Source organism: Lucilia sericata, unplaced genomic scaffold, assembly GCF_015586225.1.
Source record: "Lucilia sericata isolate MDLA Ls3-8-SP2 unplaced genomic scaffold, ASM1558622v1 Contig000061F_arrow, whole genome shotgun sequence".
Taxonomy (NCBI): Eukaryota; Metazoa; Arthropoda; class Insecta; order Diptera; family Calliphoridae; genus Lucilia; species Lucilia sericata.
Window position 1 is genome coordinate 238,934 of NW_023994096.1, and position 22,446 is coordinate 261,379.

At 29.7% G+C, this 22,446-nt stretch overlaps 1 protein-coding gene across 27 annotated transcripts in view; it reads right to left on the bottom strand.

Moving 5' to 3' along the window:
- LOC119616170 (glutamate-gated chloride channel) overlaps positions 1–13,608 on the bottom strand; it is a 106,215-nt gene extending 92,607 nt beyond the window's left edge. For 12 of the 27 annotated variants that reach the window (XM_037972478.1, XM_037972475.1, XM_037972461.1 and 9 more), the window contains exons 1-2: positions 13,417–13,608; positions 2,350–2,805 (exon numbers count right to left, since the gene is read on the bottom strand). The gene's annotated coding sequence lies outside the window, so the exon portion shown is untranslated. Of the gene's footprint in view, positions 1–2,349; positions 2,806–3,728; positions 3,746–4,818; positions 5,841–12,096; positions 12,134–13,080; positions 13,391–13,416 lie in introns of those variants that run through there. The other 15 variants (XM_037972468.1, XM_037972464.1, XM_037972469.1 and 12 more) reach the window with 6 other exon arrangements.
- Positions 13,609–22,446: the final 8,838 nt, after the last annotated feature.

Below are 22,446 nucleotides of genomic sequence, written 5' to 3' on the forward strand. Positions count from 1 at the left end.
TCGGGCCTCATCGCCCCTACTTAGAAAATGTTTTTAACGTTCGCGACTGACTTAAAAATATCTGTATAACGATGAAACTTGTCATAGACAGGTTTCATAGGTATCACAAACTTTCTACCAAAGCGGTTCATAATTGATCTTATAGTCTATATAACCAATTTTATAGACACACTAAATTAACCAATATCTTATAATCTATAGAGTTCGGGCCATAATTTACCCAAGATTCCATAAAAACCCCTCTTTCGAAAATTACCCGGATGTTTAAATTAATATCAATGCATAATTCAACATAAATCCAATAAATGGCAATTGTTAGTACAAAATGCCAAATGCCAGAATGGACCTATGTTATAGGGCCCGAATGGGGTCGTATTCCAAAACTCACAAATTTACGTTATTAACAGACTCACTGACTGATGCATCCACGCACAAGACTAAACGGTTGAAGTTAATGAACTGAAATTAGGACAGGTGATTAGTCACACGCCAAATAAATCCACTTAGATGGGGGTAAAAAGGCTAAAAACAGGTAAATTCGGTAACCTCATATCTTCTAAATTAGAAAAGCTACAACAAGCATTAAATAAGTGTCGTTGTTCACTTGAAAAATAATTGGACAGGTTTATGGTGGTACGTTTTTGAAATTTTTCCATTTTAGGGAGTAAAACGATGAATATTGACTTTTTCAGTAACCCATATATTTCATAAACCAGTTAACATACAGATACAATTCGTAACTTATCAACAAAAAAAAAATACAAATTGAGTACTTTTGGGATATCCGGACGTTGACGATACCACTGCTATATTGAAATTTATATGACTTCAATAGGGAGAAAAAAGTACCAAATGGGGATCAAAACGTGAAGTTTTACTTTATTCAAATTCATTGAGTCAATTTTGATTAAATTTGAAAAATTGGTAAATTTAATAACACTAACCCCCATTTTCACAATGTCTAGTTATTTTTTAACTTTAAGATCTATTGACAGTTCTTATAAAAAATTGTCTTAACTGGAAGAATAACTACCAGTTAAACGAAAAATACTTTGGAAAATACTTTGGAAAAATGTTACCAGATTTATGAATCTGGGCCTAATGCCTACAACAGTACAGTATTTCCTGAGGACAGACTTTATAAGTTTTACTCAGCGGAAAATTATTTTATGTTTGAATTTTGCTCATTCTTAATTCCAAAGTTGTCTATTCATCGGAATGTTAGTATTTTTGGAAAATTGTATTCCTGTAGAACCCATATATCTTGTATTTCAGAATACAATTCGATTACAAACGAATTGAGGAATACTCTTTAAAATATTAATATATAGCATTGTGTTAGGTAAAAAGATTAAAAAAAAGTCGAAACCCTGATACCAAAAATGCATTTCTAAGCTAATGTTAAAATAACTCGCCGCTCAATTGTTAAAAAATGGTCTCTGGGTTAAAAATTGTGTCCTAATTAATGAAAAGCCGTCCTCGTATATTAATATAATCATGGGACCTCATTTTGCAAAATCGACAAGGAGAATATAAAAGTCAATACGGAGAAACGCCGAAAATGGTTCTTCTACTCACATCTCTATTAAGAAAAGCTCTTCTCAAGATGAACAATATGTCGAAATTTATAACATTTCATAATTATCTGAAAAATATACAATTCTGGTCTAAGTAATGTGACCTACATACATACATATGTAACTAAAAAGGATATATGTACATTAATTTTGTATAATACTTTATGCATCACTCTGTTGCCACAAAAATATTTTTCACCCACCTTTATGAGGGAAATATATGAATTTCGTAATCACCACAAACATAAATGAAATACTAAAAATTCTTGGGTAGTTAAAAGGTATTTAAAGGAATTTTCTATTCTCACATGACCTCAGCTCAAACCACCCACTTTTCTAATCACTACCATCGCCATTCATACCACTAGCAGCAATAATACATTTCTGTGTACAAAAATTTTCTACCACAAACTGCAAAATTGTGGTTTTCAAATGAAATAGACTGTACACAAATCAAAATTAAATAGAATTGAAAATCAAATTTAAAGACCTCATCGCACTACTGGTACTAATACTTTCTGGCTGGTTGGTTGATGTCTTTTAAAATAAATGATGTCACTGGCAAAGGAATATAAATTAAATGTAACATATTGCCTATAAATAATTCGTGTATTAAATGTGTTGTAGTTTCAAATACTTAATTTAAATGTAATATAAGTGACATAAATTTAACCACACATTTTGTCATGCATGATGGGAATTTTGTGATTTTTGTTTTATATTCAAGAACCAGCAGTATTTAATAGTTGATACTAAAACTATGAGTACTTACCTTAATTAAACGCTTTTTAATTGCCCTCTATAATTTCGATTTAATTTCTTTTATTTACACCGCTGACAGATGCTGCTGCTACTGATTCTGTGGATGATGTAGACGTTGTTGTATTTGCTGTTGCTGTAGATGTTGGTGACATTGATGATGACAATGTTACAATTATTTTTATTCTTGTAGGTAATTTTGTTTTTTTGTTTATTAAATTCTCCCCTCTTAGTTTTATTTGAATTTAAAAATTCTTGTTAAAAATGTTAATTACACTTGTACGAGAACGAATAGTAGTAGAAAGTAGTTGATTTGTTTCACTACTTTTTTTTATAACAATTTCAATGTTGTACAACGAACGTTGATGGAGATTATTTTTGCACGACTTTTAATTGAATTGTTTGATTTTAATTACTTGTTGTTGTATAGTCTGGGGAAACATTATTATAGTAGTAATTTTTATTGTTGCTGTAGTTTCAAATATACATTTTGATTAAATTAAAGACATTTATTAAGAGAATGATTTTTATGTTATACACAATAATTGGTATTATATTTTATTATGATATAAGGAAGAAAATCACACTTTTTAAATCAAGTATAAGAATTAAATCTTTTGTCCACTTTGATTAAATTTACGAAAAATTTATTTTAAAAATTCCGTAAATTTCAAAAAATATGAATCCATAATAAATCCCCATATTCATTTGATATTTAAGTGAAATAAGAAAAAAGTCGACTTTCCAAATATTTATATTTTATGAGAAGATCATTTAAAATTTTGAAATTGTCGACTTTTCGAAAATTTTTTGTTATTTGACTTCTTGGGACTTTTGTGACTGTTCTCTTTTAGAATTCTCTTTTTTCTAAGTTGATTGTTCCCAAAAAAAAAGCCGCAAGAACCCAAAAATCTGATTTTCAAATATCTTATCAGCACCCTTGAAGAATGATGCAAAATTAAAACCTCGGACAAAGCCCTCAAAATCGAGTGTAACATGAATTTTGTTTCTTGGACCAACACTCATTGGATGAACCCTACTTATGCAGTGCATTGTGTTGGAACAACTTAACCTAACCTATGTTGGAACAAGGAAAATATGTTGTGGGAGGGAGTATAGAGGGAGCAGTGCTTATACACATTAAATTTAAATATTTTCACATCTAAAGTGAGGGAGAATACTTCTGCAGGAAGTTTGTTCCACATAATACGAACAATGCTGCTAAAGAATTAATGAAGAAATGGGTATGTCATATACGATAGACGTGTGTAATGTAAAAATATACTAGTGTCGGGAACAACTTCCCAAAATTTAGAGGAACACACTCCATTGTAGTATCGATGGAACCCCACGTTGCGACGGTGTTCCAGTCAATAGATTTGGATAACCTACTGTCACCCTCTCCTTTACTCGTTCGAGTAGCTCCAAAATAGACTTCGAATCTCTGACCCATATCGGTTGGATAAAAGTGGTGTAAATAATAAGAAGATCAGATGGAGTGATGTATGACTTAAAGCTTTTTAAAAAACCAACACTCTTTGATGTTTCTTACGACACTTGAAAAATGTGTTTAGTCCAGCGGACATTGTACTGTATTTTCTTGCCCAGAACATCAATATTATCTGCCTTGCGTTCATGTGTTAGAAATCAACATTGAGTCATGCGGGAGTTAAAATCGACACTGTTAACATGACTCCAATTAGAGATTGTTGTCAAGACGTAATTGAGCATTTCATCTATATTATACCTCATTGCCCGAATCTAGAGGGCTTAACCTATAATTAAATCAATAAGAGAGTTAAAAGTTTGACATAGAAATTTATTAATGAAAATAAGAAATAGGGGAGGAGTTAATCTTGAACTCGTTTAATGAGATACCATCTAAAACAACTCATATAGTACGATCTCTGAGAAAGTTCGAAATAAATCGAGGGAAATTATTACCGACACCATATGCAATTAGTTTTGATATGTGTAAGTGCCAGAGATAGAAGCCGATGCAAAATGATCGGCGGCGGCGGCGCAACCATTTTATTACAGAAAATATCGGCGGCGGCTAAATTGTCGGCTCAATTTAACTTTTCTTCAGAAACTGACCTTATAAAATGGACATTATTATAGTAGTTATCACTATTTTAATATTAGTACAATATTGTGTGACAACTCAAATGTGTTTTTGTGGGTTTGATGGGCATATGATTGAATTTTGAGATCCATTTCGGAAAGATTGCAGAACATTTTTTTGAACATATTGTACTGAGATCAAAATGTTCAATCGCTAGTAGGGAACTGATGCCCTTTTCAATAAAAATATTTTTAATTTTCCCGTATTTATAGTACATTAATACCTATCGTTTGAGAGGCATTGTTAGAAAAAAGTGGTAAACGGGCCACTCTATTATACACCCTACTATTGCATTATAAAAAAGTCAACGTTAAATATTATAAAATATAAAATAACTTTTGTTTGCAATTTGCTTACATTTATGTCTATAGTTTTTTAATTTTAGTCCAGTTCTTTACTTTCACATCCTTTTGTAAAAATTCGAATTAATTTAATCAAATTTATGTTTTTGAGTTTCCTTTTTAGGTTTTTTTTTATTTTAATTTTTTTTCTTTATTTCTTTATACATAAATTTTCTCTAAAATTATTGTGTACACTTGATTATTTTTTTTTGTTTTTGTCAACATTTTGTTTTATTTCATTGTGTATAAGTGTGTGAGTTTAGCTTCATGAACATAACAATGTTAGTTTCCGGTCATTTACTCGTACATCCGTTTTATATTAATACTGGTCGAAATGAATGACACAGTATCCTAGATTTTATATATAAGTGTGTTGTTTTCTTTTTATTAAGTTTCAACTACAAACTCTGAAAAGCATTTATTTTTAGTTATTTTTCTTAATAAAGTTTATCTTGTTTTTTTTTCGTGTCACGAAAGAAAAGAGAGCAAACCAAAACAAATAAAAGTTTTTTTTTCAACAGTCTATATTTTTTCTCAGACAAATAGATTAAATTTATTTTTTCTTTCTTTTTTCAGTTCAAAAGGAAAAAATAAATAATAATAATAATATGCTATTGTTAATATAATTAAGGGGATGCTGCAAGCAATTTAATTTTTTTATTCAACAAGAAGCCCATAGTAAGACAACAGAGAAGTTGTTTAAACTGTAGCCTGCTTTTAGGTATATTTCAGCAATTATTATTAAATACAAACTTGTTTCTTAAAAGAAAAAAAAGACTCGTCTGTTTTTTATTTGAGTTCATTTCTTGCCTTTTTCCTTTACGTAGTGAGTCTCAGTGGATTTCTTTTACTCTGTTAAATTGTGGTGGTAGTATATTTGTAGAATATAACCAAAAAGGAAATGCTAAAAAAGGAACTATAAAACATTTCTTTTTCAGTTTTTTTTTTTATTTTCGTAAGATTTGTTTTTGTTAAGCTCTTTTTTTTTGGTTGTTGTTCTTGTTGTAGTGATGCTATGAAGATTTTCTCTCAGAGTTTATTTTTTCTTATTTTCTTGTTAATGTAGACCTCTTTTTTAATATTTTCTTTAGTTATGCTATTCTTAGTTTTCTGAGTTTTTTTATCTTTTTCCTTTATTTCGTTAATTTTATTTCGAGGCTGTGCCTTTTTTAGGTTTATGTTTTACTAATGTATGTGTGCAAAACTAAATTAATAATTCGTTAATTAGAAATTTATAAATGTTTATTTAATTGCAATAACTTGTATGTTAGGAAATGTTATAGCTTTTTCAATTAATAAATGTTTCTAGATGGAATCCTGTGGTAGATGTTAGTAACACAAGTACTAACAAAAGTACTCTGGACGTCCATTAATAGCAATTATATATTTTCAGGCTCATTTGTAATAACAAAAATTTTAATTATTGGACAACACTTGTCTGTCCTTTAGTATCCTGATAATACCTACAAGAAAGTATTGAAATTTTCCATAAGTATTCTTTAATGTGAAGAATTTTATTGGGGTCACTTTTAACTTTAAATTTGGGCAATTTTTTAATTATTTTGGAGCTAATTTTCGTTAAGAAATCGGGCATTTATTTCATAATGCAAAATTGCCCCAAAATCGGGGCCATTTTTCTTAAATGAAAAACCCTTCAGACGGCAGTTTCAAAGCACCAGTTTTATACTTTTAACAATTTTGTATTAAAATTTCGAGAAAATTTTCATGTGACTTATGGACAATAAAGAAGAGAATAAAATAGTAAAGAACTTAGGCCGATATCTGTCACTGATTAACGGTACCTTCGATTTGTATTTGGGGATTTGGGAGAAAACTGTTTTTGATAACACCATACAACAGCCATTTTCGCACATGAAACAAGTAAGAAAATATGATACCCTACATGAATATTAAATGTGATTTATTTTTCATAATAATTCATTGTTCCGATACATTTAAGCAATTTATGGATGGAAAACTAATTTTCGTATAGGGGCTATATAATAGACCGAATTTAACCATTGTTGTTCATTTTGTTTTGGTATTGCTATAATAATTATATAGTCACTATGGTGAAGGGTATATAAGATTCGGCACAGCCGAATATAGCACTCTTACTTGTTTTTTTTTGTTTTTTTTTTGCAACCGATTTAACTGAAACTCAAAAAATCGATTTGGATGAAATTTTCGGAGAGTTGAAGGAAATTGTCTAAGCTTTCATTTGAGCAAAACAATCAATTTTGAAAAAAAATGGGGGGAAAAGTAAATGGTACATGTTGAAAAATCGTATTCTTGAACAAAAAAGGGCCCATTTTGAAAAAGAATTGTTTTTGTTTTTAATTAATTTTTTCTAAGACCAATAGATGAAAAGTTACACTCAATTGCTAAACACCCTGTATGACCAAAATGTCCAACTTTGACCCCCTCTAACTCCGGCAGTTCTTGACCGATTGAGGTGAAAATTTGTGTCTCATAAACGGATTTTAAAATATATTCAGCAGGTTTTGGAACATAAAAAATGTTTCAAAATCATTATTTTGGCAACAGATATGCAGATGAGGAAGTTGGAATTTTAACAAATTAATTAAGCCAATATTATTACAGAACCAAAAACTTTCATAATGTTACGCATATCAAACGACCTTCATCAATAAAAAATATTTGTGGAAAATTTCAGCATTCTATATATTTTCTTTTCGACTTTATAGTCAGACAGGGAGTCAGAAGGAAAGATCGTCTTGAAATTTATAAGGATTCAGAATATTTATACAACCGGAATGAAAAATCAATATACACTCATTATGAAAAAAATTAAAACAATATCTATAGTAAATTATATACATTAATACATGGTGAAGATTGCATAGATTCCAAGCAAAATTTTCAGTTTTGACACTCTTAAAGTAAATGACCATTTTATATTCAAAACTAACATACGCATTCTCAATGATTGATATCAAAAAATAATATGGTCATTAACTTATTAAGGTGTTTTTTTTTCTGTGGGTGGTTTCGCATAATTTTTGACAATAATACAAAGACTACATATAAAATAATATTTGCAAAAAATTTGGCACTAAAATATATACCTACAATGTATATATTCCATTTCAGTATAACATATACTTAAAAAATTTATTTGTTTATCTTAATTTTTGGACAATGATTATAGGAATGTGTATTCCTAAACAAACATTTATCATTTATTCTATTGTCTAATGAAACAAAAACAACATACACACACATTTATTTTGAATATAAACAATTTATTTCTTGCAGTGCCAACTTTTTAAAAGTGTTTATTAATAAAAAATAATATACATTTGTAGCTTAATTTATTGTTATTTATTTTCAAATTTTTCTTTTGAAACCAATTAAAATATTAGAGAAATATTAGAGATTTTCGTAGTGCTGATAACACCGTCCGACATCAAAATTAGACACGAAATGAAAAACAAAAAACACAGTTTTTCTCCATTAAATTTATAGTTTTAGACGTAAGTATATTATCCGGTTTGTGTCTAACGAATTTTTTATCCTTTTGTCGGACGGTGTAATCTAATATACAATCAATGTTAAATTTGCCATTTTTAAAAGCATAAATGTTTTTAATTTTTTTTAAATTTTACAAAACTCAAGTAAGAAGATTTTGTATGAATTTTATCATACCCATGATTACAAAAATGTTTCCCTTTCTATTATTTGTATTCCTAAAGCACTTAAGGGCCAATATACTTGAGAAAATTACTTGTAGAAAATATAATGAGAAGCGTAGAATCGAGGAAACTTATATAAAAATAGAGGGCATTCAAAGGAAATAATTGTAAATTAATACACTAATACTAATCCCAAACACAGTGTTAAAAGAATTTATTACACTTCGTGTTGGTTAAGAACACTTTAAAACACAATATCTCAAATAACTGTGCTGAATCCTTCGGAAATGTATATTTGGGTATCTGAATTTCGACTTTTTTATATAAATTTGTTAACCTCTTTAATCTTTTTTAAATTGTATCAAAATCTGTCGATATTTACAGAAAAAACAGAAAATGTGCTTTAATTATCAAATTAATTGTATCGAGCATGTTTTGCACCTATCAACAAAAGATAATAACAATTATGAAATTTGAAAAAAATATTTTTTTCCAATTAAAAAAGTAATAATAAAAACGATCAGTAATAAAACTAAAATTTAAAATGAATTAATTCATTAATTGAATAAATTAAATATTTGATAAAATAAAACTTAAATTTTAATTAGTTTTTTAATCAAATGAACTAAATGTTTGGTTAAAAATTTATTAAAAATCAATTAAGTCGATGATTGAAACAATCAAAGCATTAATTGGATGCTCACATCTTTAAAGCACGTTTAAAGGCTGGAAAAACTTGATCAGCAAATTAAATAACTACAATTTATTCAATAAAAAGTTTAATCAAATTTGTAAACTAAGGTTTAAAAGAATGTGATAATCAAGGCAAATAAAAAATTGTGTAAATAAAAATTAGAGATGGAGAAAAACAAGGTATGTAATTGAAAATAAACTACCCATAAATTGTGTCTGTGTTCCTTGAACTGCAAACTAAATTACTCTATGGTAATTTACAGTTATAAGGAAAGGAATTCTTATAGAACTGGGTGCAAACTGTAGAATATCGAGATTTTGATCGACTGTTGCAATTTTCCTTGATCTTTAGAAGTTGTACCTGTCAGATTTTATATCTGATGGTCATTGTATTCTTATTATGGTAGTGCTCTAGAAGAGGGTCCCTTTGCATATTTTAACCTATTATTAAGCTAACATAATTAACAATAATTTGCATATTTTAAACTATTATTAAGCTAACATAATTAACAATAATTCGGCTAAGTCGTATCTTATTTATGTTAAATTGAAGTTAATTTTAGAAGGGAGTTTATGGCGGCTTGAGTTAATTATAGATCAATATCTACACTATTTTAAATAGTGAATAAATGTGATATGTGATTTTTGTGAATAAACTACAATAGGTGTAGGGATATGTCCAATTATGAATCGATTTTAATGGAATTGAGAGGTTTTGGTTCTTATGAAATTTGTTTATTTATAAATAAGCTAGGTATGAGCGTTAAAGTCATTTCCAGAAAAGGATTTAATGGAGCTATGATCAAATGGGTACACAAACTAAATTGTAAAATATGCATATGAAACTAGATTCCATTTATAGCTATTCTGCATACACCGATTTTTATAATCAGCTCTTATCTTCTATATATATAAAATTTAATGTGTGTTTGTAAGTTTATATGTTTGTATGTTTGGATATTTGAAGTTTATAGACTACTAAACGGCTGAACTGATTTTCTTGAAATTTTCACAGTGTAGTCCAGCATGTCTGGAAGTGGTTATAGGCTACTTTTTATTTTGAAATTTCAAGAAGGCGAGGAGCCGCGCCCCTATTAAGGAAATATTAATTCAGTATATCTGAAACAATATAACATTTAGAGTCCTGAAATTTTGTCGGAGCCACTTTAGTGTCAATATGAATATTTAGGACAAAAGGTAGACGGACTAGCATTAGGGGGCGTGGCACCTCCCATATAAATTAAATACAAAAATTAAAAATTTAACATCCATTTAAACATTTTGGGTAATAAATTGGCGGACTACCCATGAGGGGAGCGGCACCTCCCATATTAATTAAATACAAAAATTCGTTTATCTGGGAAACTAATGGAATAAAATTCTTCAAATTTTGCACGAAGAACTTAAATATTGATCTGAACATTTTGGAGGAAATAAAGCGGACTTTCATCTGGGCGGGCTTGATGTCCCCATATGAATTAAATAGAAAAAATTGTATTTCTGAGAAGCTATTAGAGCTAGAATCTTCAAATTTTACTTGAAGAATTTTGACATTCATCTGAGCATTTAGAATATTACGGGCGGACTTTTAATGGGCAACTGTGCACCTCCCATATGAATTAAATATAAAATTTCGTTTATCTGGAAAACTAACAGAACTTAATTCTTAAAATTTTGCACAAATTATTTTAATATTCATCTGAACATTTTGGGGAAAAAGTGCGGGCTTTCATCTGGGGGAGCTTGAAGCCCCCACTGAGAGACTATTAGAGCTAGAATCTACACATTTTACATGAAGAACTTTGACATTAGAGAATAACGGGCGGACTTTCAATGGGTGGCTTGGTACCACATATATGAATTAATTACAAAATTTCGTGTATCTTGGAAACTCTTATATTCCTAAAATTTTTTATAGATAGATAGAAATTGGCGATAGATAGAAACAGGCAAAGTTGCAATAATTTGCTTGACATCTCTCATGTGTAACATATTGTAAATCTGGAAAACTATTGTAGTTAGAGTCTTCAAAATCGTTAAGTGGGTTTTTTATTTATATGTACATATTGCTATAAAAGGACTTACAATTTCAAACGAATATTTTAAATATTTATATGTTTTTATGTTTTATATATTGTACGACGCTAATATTGGTATCAAATGAAAGCTGGGAATCTGTACATTCTATCTGTATTATATATTTGACTCTTTTAGATAAAAAGTCGAAAAAGAAATTATATGTGAAAAAGGTCTCGAAATAAAACTTGTTAACTACTTTTTTGTGATAAATGTACTTTAAGCTTCCATTAATTTTTTAATCCCGATGAATTGAAATAAATTATATTATTTTGAAGCTGAGGTTCTAAGCTTCTTTGACATTAATATTAACATCAAATTTTTTATAAAAATTTGAAATTTCATCTTTTGAAATCGTATGTCCTTTAAACTTTACAGTCTTTTTACAGGGGCTTAAGAGCTGATTATGAAAAACTGAGTACACATAGTTAAAACTAATGGTAACAGTTTCCTGTACACATAGGTACAGGATATATAAATAAATAAATATATAAATTTGGAATTTCATCTTTTGAAATCGTATGTCCTTTTTAAATTTTAAAGACCTTTTACAGGTGCATAAGAGCTGATTATGAAAAACTGAGTACACATTGTTAATACTAATGGTCCACAGTTTCCTGTACATATAGGCTTTTTCTTGTGTGAAAATGACTGTTGCACAGTGCTATCGATATTTTAACTGTGCTCCGGTTAGCCACTTGTATGGTGGCTGCATGAAATCCTAGACCGAACATATCTGATCACTGGGGAGAATTTGGGGAACATTTTATTTTCTTATCCTTAAACTAAGTAAAAGTAAAATAATTTTTCGCATAAAAATAAAAAATAAAAATATCTGGTAAACTTCGTTTACCAGATATTTGTCATACCTTAAAATGTTTAAATTGTTTATACTTCTTTAGGAAAGAAATATGCTATCTCCAAAATTCGCCTGGAACTTACAAAACAAAATATATTTTCACACGTTTGTTATTACACTTGTGTTTATTACTTCAATTTTATTAAACTCAAAGCTTTTTGCAAAATTTTTATAATAATTTTCGTAAATTTTAAAAACACATTCTTATTTCCACTTAAAATCGAAAAATTTTATATAAAAAATCAAATAACCTTTATTATTTTGTATAATTATTTCGGGTAGTTCTTTAAATGTCCTTTAAACAATTGTTCTTTCTTTTAGTTTTCCCGCACTCTATAATATTTCAATTGGAAAAAAATTAAAAATATTATTTTTTTATGTGAGTTCTTATAACTCTTAACGTCTTGTTCTAACGAGTTTGCGATGCGTAATAAATTTCACAGCAGCAGCCTCTTTTTTGAAGTTTACAACCAACAATAACAACATGAACAGCAATAACTATAGCAATAAAAAAAATAAAAACAACAGCAACATCGTTGACGAAGATGACGACAACGATGAGTAGAAAACCCAACAGGATTTTATGGCTTGAAATCTCTGTAAAGTATGCTACACTAAAAAACACATCAAGAACAATAACAACAACGACAAAAAGAAACATAAAAACTTTTAGCACTGGCAAACACACACGCACACACAGACACTGTTTGAGCAAAGAAAACTGTCAATCACACACAATTACTTTGCTCGTATTACTTGTTTTTGTATTTCCTCTTTTAGAACACGATTCCCATTTATTTTTTACTCGTTTCCTTTTATATCCTTTTTTATTTTTATTCCCGTTTTTATTTCGTTTTTTTCTATTTTTACATTTCAGGCATTTTGTTTTGCTCTCTTTGCTGTATTAAACTCTTCGTTTTTACTCTCTTTAGATTTAGTTTTTCTTTTTTTGTTAAATATGCTCACGTATTTATTTTACTTTATATAGACGTACTTATGGGTATATATTATATATATTTTTTTGTTCCAAGTATTGGTGTTATTTTTATGTTAAACAGGATCAGGGTGTGGTGAGTACATGTATTCATTAAAACTTATGCCATCGAAAAAATACCAAAAATAAGCTTTAGATTTTCTTTTTTTCTTAACAAATTTTCTTGGTATAAGGATTTACTTTGGTATACTACATTTTTTTCTAGCTTCTTGCAAATAGATGTTAACAAAAGGATGTGATTTTTTTCCTATTTTTTCCTGTCTGATTTATTTTATTTTCAATAATTGCTAGTTTTTAAGAAAGAATATTTAACAAATATTAATTATTTTTGCATACTTTTTGATCATTTTCCATTAATTTATTAAATAATGTTGAAAAGATTAGAAATTATTCTTCATTTTAAAAATTAATTTTTTTCACTATAGGATTTTTTTCTTTTTGCACAAACTTTTACACTTAAACACTTGAGCCGTTTAATTAACAACCGTACACGTCAACTGTCTCCACCTGACTGAAAATCAATGTGCAGCATATAAAATTATTTGGTTCTTTGCTCACAGCATCCAAATACTAAAAAAGCATGAACAAACAATGGCAAAAAGTTTTCTTTTAGTACTAAATAATAAAAGTTAAATTTACTCTCTTTCTCTTTCTGACTGGCAAATACCGTTACATTCACAGACACACACACACTTACTCATTTATATAGAATCCTTTTCATTGTTTATCTTAAAAGCTTTATTTGTTTTGAACCTATTTATGGATTCTCACTCTCTATTTTTATCATCAAACTCTTGTGCTCTTTTTCATATTTTTAAAATTATTCTTTATAAACATATGATGCATTATTTGATTAATATTTATTTAAATGCAAATGTTGTGTTTTATTTTTGTTCTTTTACTGCGCCTTCTCTTCTCTTTAAATTTGCATAAGTTTTAAAAGCTTTCGTTTTTTTTTCTATATAAATGTAAAAATGTTGGACAGAGTTTGTTTGTATGTCCCTTCGTTCTTTCGTTGTAGGTTCAGTGTTTCTTTTCATCTTTCCCCTCATCTCGTAATTAATTATGATGTTACATTATCATTATATATTCTCAATTATCATTTAATAAGCTTAACATTTAATAAAATTTATACATACACATACATACATATGTATGTATTTACGTGAAGATTTTAAGCTTTTTTTACTGTTATTTAAAAAATACTGTGTTTCTGTATGTTCTATATGTGTGTGTATGTAACTCACTTATACAAAAGTTAATTTCACACATGTACCGTTATATTTGTACCTGTGTTTGCATATACATATGTATGTTTCCTTTTACACTGCAGCTAATTATTATGCGTAAGTGTGCCTTTTATGTCAAGGGAGTTTTGACATTTGTATTCATTTTTAATAGAAAGAAATTTTAATTTCATATTTAAATAATTAACCCGACTATTTAAATTATAAATGAAGGTTATTTGCTTCTTTTGAAGTCTATGTTTATAAAAAAATGTTTTGCTTCCTTCTTTCTAAATGTCACTATGGCAACGAGCATCATTTGAATGGAATCATGAACATACAAAGGCATTAAGTTTATAATGAAAGTTAATTGAAAATGTCATATGAGTTTTATTTAACAAATGAAAGTGCATGCCTTGATTTGAAATGTTATAAACTACAAAAATAATCCGTGTATCCTGTTCGATATCTCTGATAGGAAGGAGTATACTCTTATGCCGAAGTTTCATCTAAGGATTACCATTGATAACCCATACTAACGCTTGTATTTATAAAAAAAATCTTATTTTGCTTTTAATGCACTCAATAGTTAAAGCACACTTTAGCCTTAAAAACCATTAATAAAATTGTGATATTCATAAACAAATAATAAACGTATATTAACTATTGTGCTGATTTATGTTTAAGTTGGCAGCACTGTACAATATGGCTGTCATTTTATGTGTTAGTGTTGCGTACAATTAGGATAAAATATTCGTTGATTCGGTTTTCTTAATTTCATATTTTTGTTTATAATAGATTTTTGACAATAAAAACAAACTTTTAAGAAAAACAAGTAAGAGTGTTATATTCGGCTATGCCGAATCTTATATACCCACCATCAAACCTCGTTTGACTCGAATGAAACTTACTTATGTCGAATTTTATCTATATACTCGTATTTTTAGGCCAGTTATAAGCGTTAAAGTAATTTTCTGAAGGGGACCTTATATAGGGGGGTAGGGTCAATTATGGGTCGATCCTCATAAAATTTGGTAGACAGAATTTGGTTCGTATTAAATTTATTTGTGTCAAATTTCAACGCTACACTCGTATTTTTAATTGATTAATGAGCGTTGCAGTCATTTTCTGAAGGGGACCTTATATGGGGGGTAGGGTCAATCATGGACCGATCAACATACAATTTTTTAGATAGATTTTGACTCGTATTGAACTTACTTATGTCGAATTTCATCTATATACTAGTATTTTTAAGCCAATAATGAGCGTTAAAGTCATTTTCTGAAGGGGACCTTATATAGCGGGTAGGGTCAATTATGGACCGATCCTCATAAAATTTTGCATAGTGATTTTGGATCACAAGAAACTTATTTATGTCGAATTTTATTGCTATATTCGTATTTTTAAACAAGTTATGGCTATTAAAGCTGCTTTTCGAGGGGCCACTTGTATAGGGGCTATCCGAAAACGTGGACCGATATTGCCCATTTTCAATACCAAACAAACCTTACCTATAAGAAATATTTATGTGAAATTTCAACCCTCTAGCTCTTTCAATTCGGACTCTATCGTGCTTTCAACAGACAGACAGACGGACGGACAGACGGACAGACATGGCTAGATCGTCTTAGAATTTAATGAGGACCTAGAATATATATACTTTTGTGGGTCTATGACCAATATTTCGATGTGTTACAAACGGAATGACAAAATCAATATACCCCCCATCTTTTTTGATGGTGGGTATAATAAATATATATATGGTAGATTTTATTTTAAAAGAAACCATAATTAGTTTTCGCAATCAACCTAAAATTACCGGAAAAATCTTTATCTGAGAAAAAAATTGTTAAAAATCAACTTATTGTTGGATTAAAGAAGGGTCGAGCCTACAATAAAATTCTTCTAATTGTCAATGGTTTATTGAAGGTGTTTTAAGCTATTTCACGTTTATAAATACGATTTTCCTAAATTTTGCCTAAAATTGTTTAATAAACCTAAAATAAGTTTTTATAAATACAGCCGTAAGTGTTTACGTTATAGTTGAGAGCCTTATTTATAATTAGCTTACTCTTAATGCTTCGCTACCTTTATTTAAATAAAACCGAAATTTGACTAACAAATACCTGAGTATGGTCTTAATTTGGGTTTGTAATCGGAGTTTCAAAAAGTATACTATTTAGTGTAACTAAATCTGCCACTTTGTAAACTTTAATCAAAATTGTCTCAATGAGATTGAATAACTTTAAAGTTCGCCTTTTTGTGTCCCTTTGGGTGCTTTTTTCTCTCGCTAGCGCTGCAACAAATTTATTTCCCAAAAATTGCAACATTCAATAAGTTTTTGTAAAAAGTACCAAAAATAAGTACGATTATATCCCTTAAAGGTTTTTAATAAGGTACGAATCTATATAAATAATTTCCTTAATTATTTGTTCCCCTTTTTTGTCTATACAGAGCTTTTTGAAACATGGCACAGATATAGTAAAATGCCTAGGTCAAATAATAACGTAGCCGAATTTTTGATTTTTGGTCCAGAGATGGGCTAGAAAGCTAAAACTTGACATAGATATAGTAAAATACCTAGGTCAAATCCTAACGTAGCCGGATGTTTGTGGGCGGATAATTAGGAAAAAAAGGGCTTGGTAAAATTCAACCTTTTAACATTTTAGCATACATTAAAGTCTCATAAAGACACAGGAAGCTGAAAATTGCCTTGCATATAGTCCTAATAATGAAGCAACGCCTTACTAGAATTAGAATTGAGATGAAAAGATGCGTGGCAAAATTGTGTTTTTTTACATTTCAGCTAATTTTGAAGTCCTATAAAAACCAATGAAGTTAATAATTCCATGCATATTAAACATTTAGAATTCAAACTTTTCCACCAAGGACGGAGAATTTACAGGAAAAATGGGCGTTGAAACTTTATGTTTTTTACATTTTAAATAATTTAGAAGGTCCTCAATGACCTAGAAATATAAAAATTGAACACTGAACGGGATTTTTGAAATCCGCGGAGATGTAAAAGAAGACTGGTAAGTGAAAGGATGTTGTACATCCGGTGCTTTTAAGCGATTTTTCTAACTTGATTATGCGGGCAAATTCAATTGATGCAAATCTGATTAAAAAAGCGGCACTCAGTTACACACTTAATACTGTTGATAAATTATAAAAAAATACTTTTGTATCACTCTGGCCCATAGTGCAATGTTCGTCTATTGAAATCCATAAAGTCAGGCAACTATTTCCACAAAATTTCATTGATACCAGACTACAGCTTCTACTGCGCTTATGACAGCCGGCTTATTTCGTTTTCAACATTAAATCATATATACCATAATGTTTTTACTCTTTTGAAAATTTTAAAATGGCTACAAAATATTTAAAGGTTAAGTTTGAACTTAATTAAATTTGGTGGGAATAATACTCTGACCACATTCTGACCACCAATTTTTTCAAGTTTTATTGATATTTATTATCTATTACACTATCTGAAGTTATGGGTAGTCGGACATTGCACTATTAGCCATTGAGTGATTCTGAAATAATTATAAATAACGCAAAAATTATGACAAAATTGTTATCAATGCGATCTATATTAAATATTAGTGCAATGGAATAATAATGCTAAAAAACCCATTACCAGACATCTGTCCGATCCGGTTTTGGTCTCAATCAAATTGTTTAATGCCTGCAATTCCGAAATATTTAGAAATAGAAAAATTTTAAGATATTATAAATATTTTCAATAACTTAATAACTGGGATGTTGTTATGGGCCCCAAAAGGTCCATGAACCCCCATTTAGGAACTTTTGATTTAGACTATATAACAAGTAAATTTATAATTTCACCTATCAAAATTACTTAACGATTTCTTTTGTACACAACAAAAAATCTCTTACAAATTTTAGTTCTTCTTTTTTTGTAGTCTGCATGTCTACGATAAATTCGAAATAATGCCAAGTGTTCCACTTAAATATCTTAATAATCATTTTCAAATACATTATTTATTTTATCTCCTTCAAGGATGTATTAAAAAATAATATTAAAGCAGCAGCTAAATTTACAATACTACAGCAAATATTTATCAAAATATTTACAAATCCTTTTAAGTACTTTCTGTTTATTTTATCATCTCGTTTTACTTAGTTTTTTTTCTTCTGTTTCATTTTATGTTGCGATTTTACTACTTAAATGTTATTTAATACCCAAAAATACGACTATTTATATTATAAACCAAACCCAACCAACCATCCAACACCAACTCACTCACAGTTTACTACACTGAATTTGTTTGACCATGGCCATTCATTGTCCTTTAACCAACGGCAAATGTTCATAAATATTCGTAACAACAACAGCAATAATAACAACAAAATATATATAAAAACAAGTAAGAAATTATAGTCGGGCGAGGCCGACTATATAATACCCTACACCTTTGACAAAAATATAATGTGATTTAGTTGCCATAATAAAGCATTTAAGTTGAATTGTACCTTGCATTAGATATACATACTTAAGCCGTTTATTGTTGAATAAAATTGTGGACATTTAAGTGAAATTTTGATGGGGGCTTTTCATAGGGGCTAGGGTCATGTGAGAACCTATTATTATGGAATTCGTGGGGGTCATCAAGTCCTGTATACAACTTGGTTATTGCAGCTTTTTATCGAGATATGAGTATATTAAACATAATTATGAACTTAAAAGCCCTATTCGGCGGGTTCAGTTGTATGGGGGCTAGGTGAAATAATGGACCGATGTAAACCATTTTCAACAGACTTCATCTACGGTACCAAAAGATCAAATTACATTGAATTATCTCCAAAATTGCGACCTGTAGTTTGATTACAAGTTTTAAAAGCCCTATTCGGGGGTTCAGTTGTATGGGGGCTAGGTGAAATAATGGACCGATGTTAACCATTTTCAATAGGCTTCGTCTACGATACCATAAAAGATCATGTGCCAAATTTCATTGAATTATCTCCAAAATTGCGACCTGTAGTTTGATTACAAAGATTACAAGCCCTTTTGGGGGGTTCAGTTGTATGGGGGCTAGGTTAATGGACCGATCTTAACCATTTTTAATAGGCTTCGTCCCTGGCGCAATAGAAGATCATGTACCAAATTTCATTGAATTATCTTCAAAATTGCGACCTGTAGTTTGATTACAAGGTTTACATGGACGGACGGACAGACGGACAGACGGACGGACATAGCTAAATCGACTCAGAAAATGATTCTGAGCCGATTGGTATACTTTAAGGTGGGTATAGGACCAATATTATTGTGCGTTACAAACATCAGCACAAACCCAATATACCCTCCCCACTAAAGTGGTGTAGGGTATAAAAAGAATATTAAAAATACTTACCACATATTTATAATAAAGTTGGAGCAGAAAAATGTTTATTTTTCATTGTTAAGAAAAAGTGAAATTGGAATGGTTTTGGCTTGGCTTGGAAATATCTATGTAATAAAATGAAAGCAGGAAAAATCTGTAACCACCACCCCGTTTATTTTCGGTTAAGATGAATCCTGTTGTTTTCAAGTAGACACGTTCGTAAGAAGAAGGAACAAGAGACAATAATGATGAGTGGCTAAATAACCTACAGAGCAACAATTAATTTTCAAAATCTCCAATAGAATATATACAAACACACAGATGTATAAAGAAATACCAATACTAAGACACTCGGATAGATACAGATACACATACATACGTACAGCTCAGACACCAATAACAATAAAATAAATAATGAACAAAACCAAAACAACAACAATGAACAGCAAGGATTCTCAATGTGACCAACATAAAAGCTCTCAAGAGATTTTTTTTGCCTAAATAGCACAACTTTCATAATTTATCCATAACTGTTATAAGTTTGCCTATTAAAAATCTCAATGATTTTGTGTCAATCGCCAAAAGAGTTCCTTTGTGTCCTTTTTATACCCACCATCAAAAAAGATGGTGGTATATTGATTTTGTCATTCCGTTTGTAACACATAGAAATATTGATCATAGACCCACAAAAGTATATACATATATTCTGGGTCCTTGTTAAATTCTAAGACGATCTAGCCATGCCTGTCCGTCCGTCTGTCTGTTGAAAGCAAGATAGAGTCCGAACGGAAAGAGCTAGAGGGTTGAGGGTGGCCCCACGAAAACAGCATTAACAGTCATAACTGTTTTAAAAATGCGAGTATAGTGATGAAATTCGACATAAATAAGTTTTATATGAGCCAAATTCTCTCTACCAAATTTTATCAGGATCGCGTCATAAATTACCCTACCCCTCATATATGGTCCCCTCCAAAAACTGACTTTAACGCCCATTACTGGCTTAAAAATACGAGTCTAGCGAAATTCGATAAAAGTAAGTTTCTCACTGTCAAATATCAATCTACCGAATTTTATGAGGATCGGTCCATAATTTACCTACCCCCCATATGAGGTACCCTTCAGAAAATTACTTTAACGCTCATTACTATCTTAATAATAAGAGTATAGCACAAATTTCTGTACCGAAATTTATTAGAACCGGTCCATAATTGACCCTACGCCCCATATAAGACCCCCTTCAGAAAATGACTTTAACGCACATTACTGGCTTAAAAATGCGAGTATAGCAATGAAAGTCGATATACAGAAGAAAGTTTCTTACAGGCCAAAATTCTCTACTGAATTTTATAATTGACCGCCAATATACGTTCATGGTTTAAAAGTTGGACAAAAAATTTTTGTTTTTAGAAGTGAGAATTTTGTTAATCTGAAAGCGATGTGTCCATAATTGACCTAAGCCCTATATAAAATATCAACCTAATGTTTATAGCGGAGAATTCCATTTACAGCATACGGTTTGATGGTGGGTATATAAGATTCGGCATAGTCGAATATAACACTCTTACTTGTTATACCCTTCACCTTCGTGAGAAGGGTATATACAAGTTTGTCATTCCGTTTGTAATTTCTATAATATAATTTTCCGACCCTATAAAGTATATATATATATATATATATATATATATATATATATATATATATATATATATATATATATATATATATATATATATATATATATATATATATATATATATTCTGGGTCCTTATAGACAGCGGAGTCGATTTAGCCATGTCCGTTTGTCTCTCAGTGTGTATGTTGAAATCAGTTTTCAGAAGACCCCAGATATCTGCGAGATCCGAATCTTCCATAATTCTATCAGACATACCATAGGGAAGAAAGCAGTTAAAAATCAACAAAATCGGTCCATAAATCCCGTAGATATGAGCAAAAATCCGAGACAACTTCTGAAAATTTCATCAAAGATTTAGATATTTTATTCATGCTCAGACAGAAACTGTAAACAACAACAAAACATATAATCATGTATATATTTACGTTTGATACGTTTTCGTTCTTCAAAAGGTACTTTTTGAATTTTCTATAATATTGAAGTTGGAGACATAAAATTAAGTAAATAGAGCCTGGAGTAAGTGACAAACTATTTTTTGGTACTTTTTCGTTATTCAAGGTACTTTTTGAATTTTGTATAATATTGAACCTAGAAACATGAAATTAAGTATGTAGAGCCCGGATTAAGTGACAACACATAAAAGGGGACTTTTTGGTACTTTTTCGTTCTACAAAAGGTACTTTTTGAATTTTCTACAATATTGAACCTTTAATAGTGAGAACATGTAAAGTGGGACTTTTTGGTACTCTAAGTTAATAGAAATCTGGAGGAAACGATTTTTTCTACATTTTTCTTTAATAATTAACACATTCTTTGGTTTTTATGCACATAGGCAACACCCTGATTGATTGAAAATCTATAAAAGGGGACTTTCTGATACTTTTTCGTTTTACAACCGGTATTTTTGATTTTTTGTAATAATTTTTTGTACTGGCTATTCTCTTTAACACATCATGGTGAAGGGAATATAAGATTCGGCACAGCCGAATATAGGACTCTTATTTTTTAAATTTAATTTTAAATCGTCTATTAAAAAAACCAACCTTGGGCCCTTGTGAATATTAGAACTGAAAAGTTTTAGGACGGCCAAAGTTTGGCATATTCTTACCAGATTAAAGTTAAAGTCTAAAAATAAAACGCATTACCTAAAAAACAAAA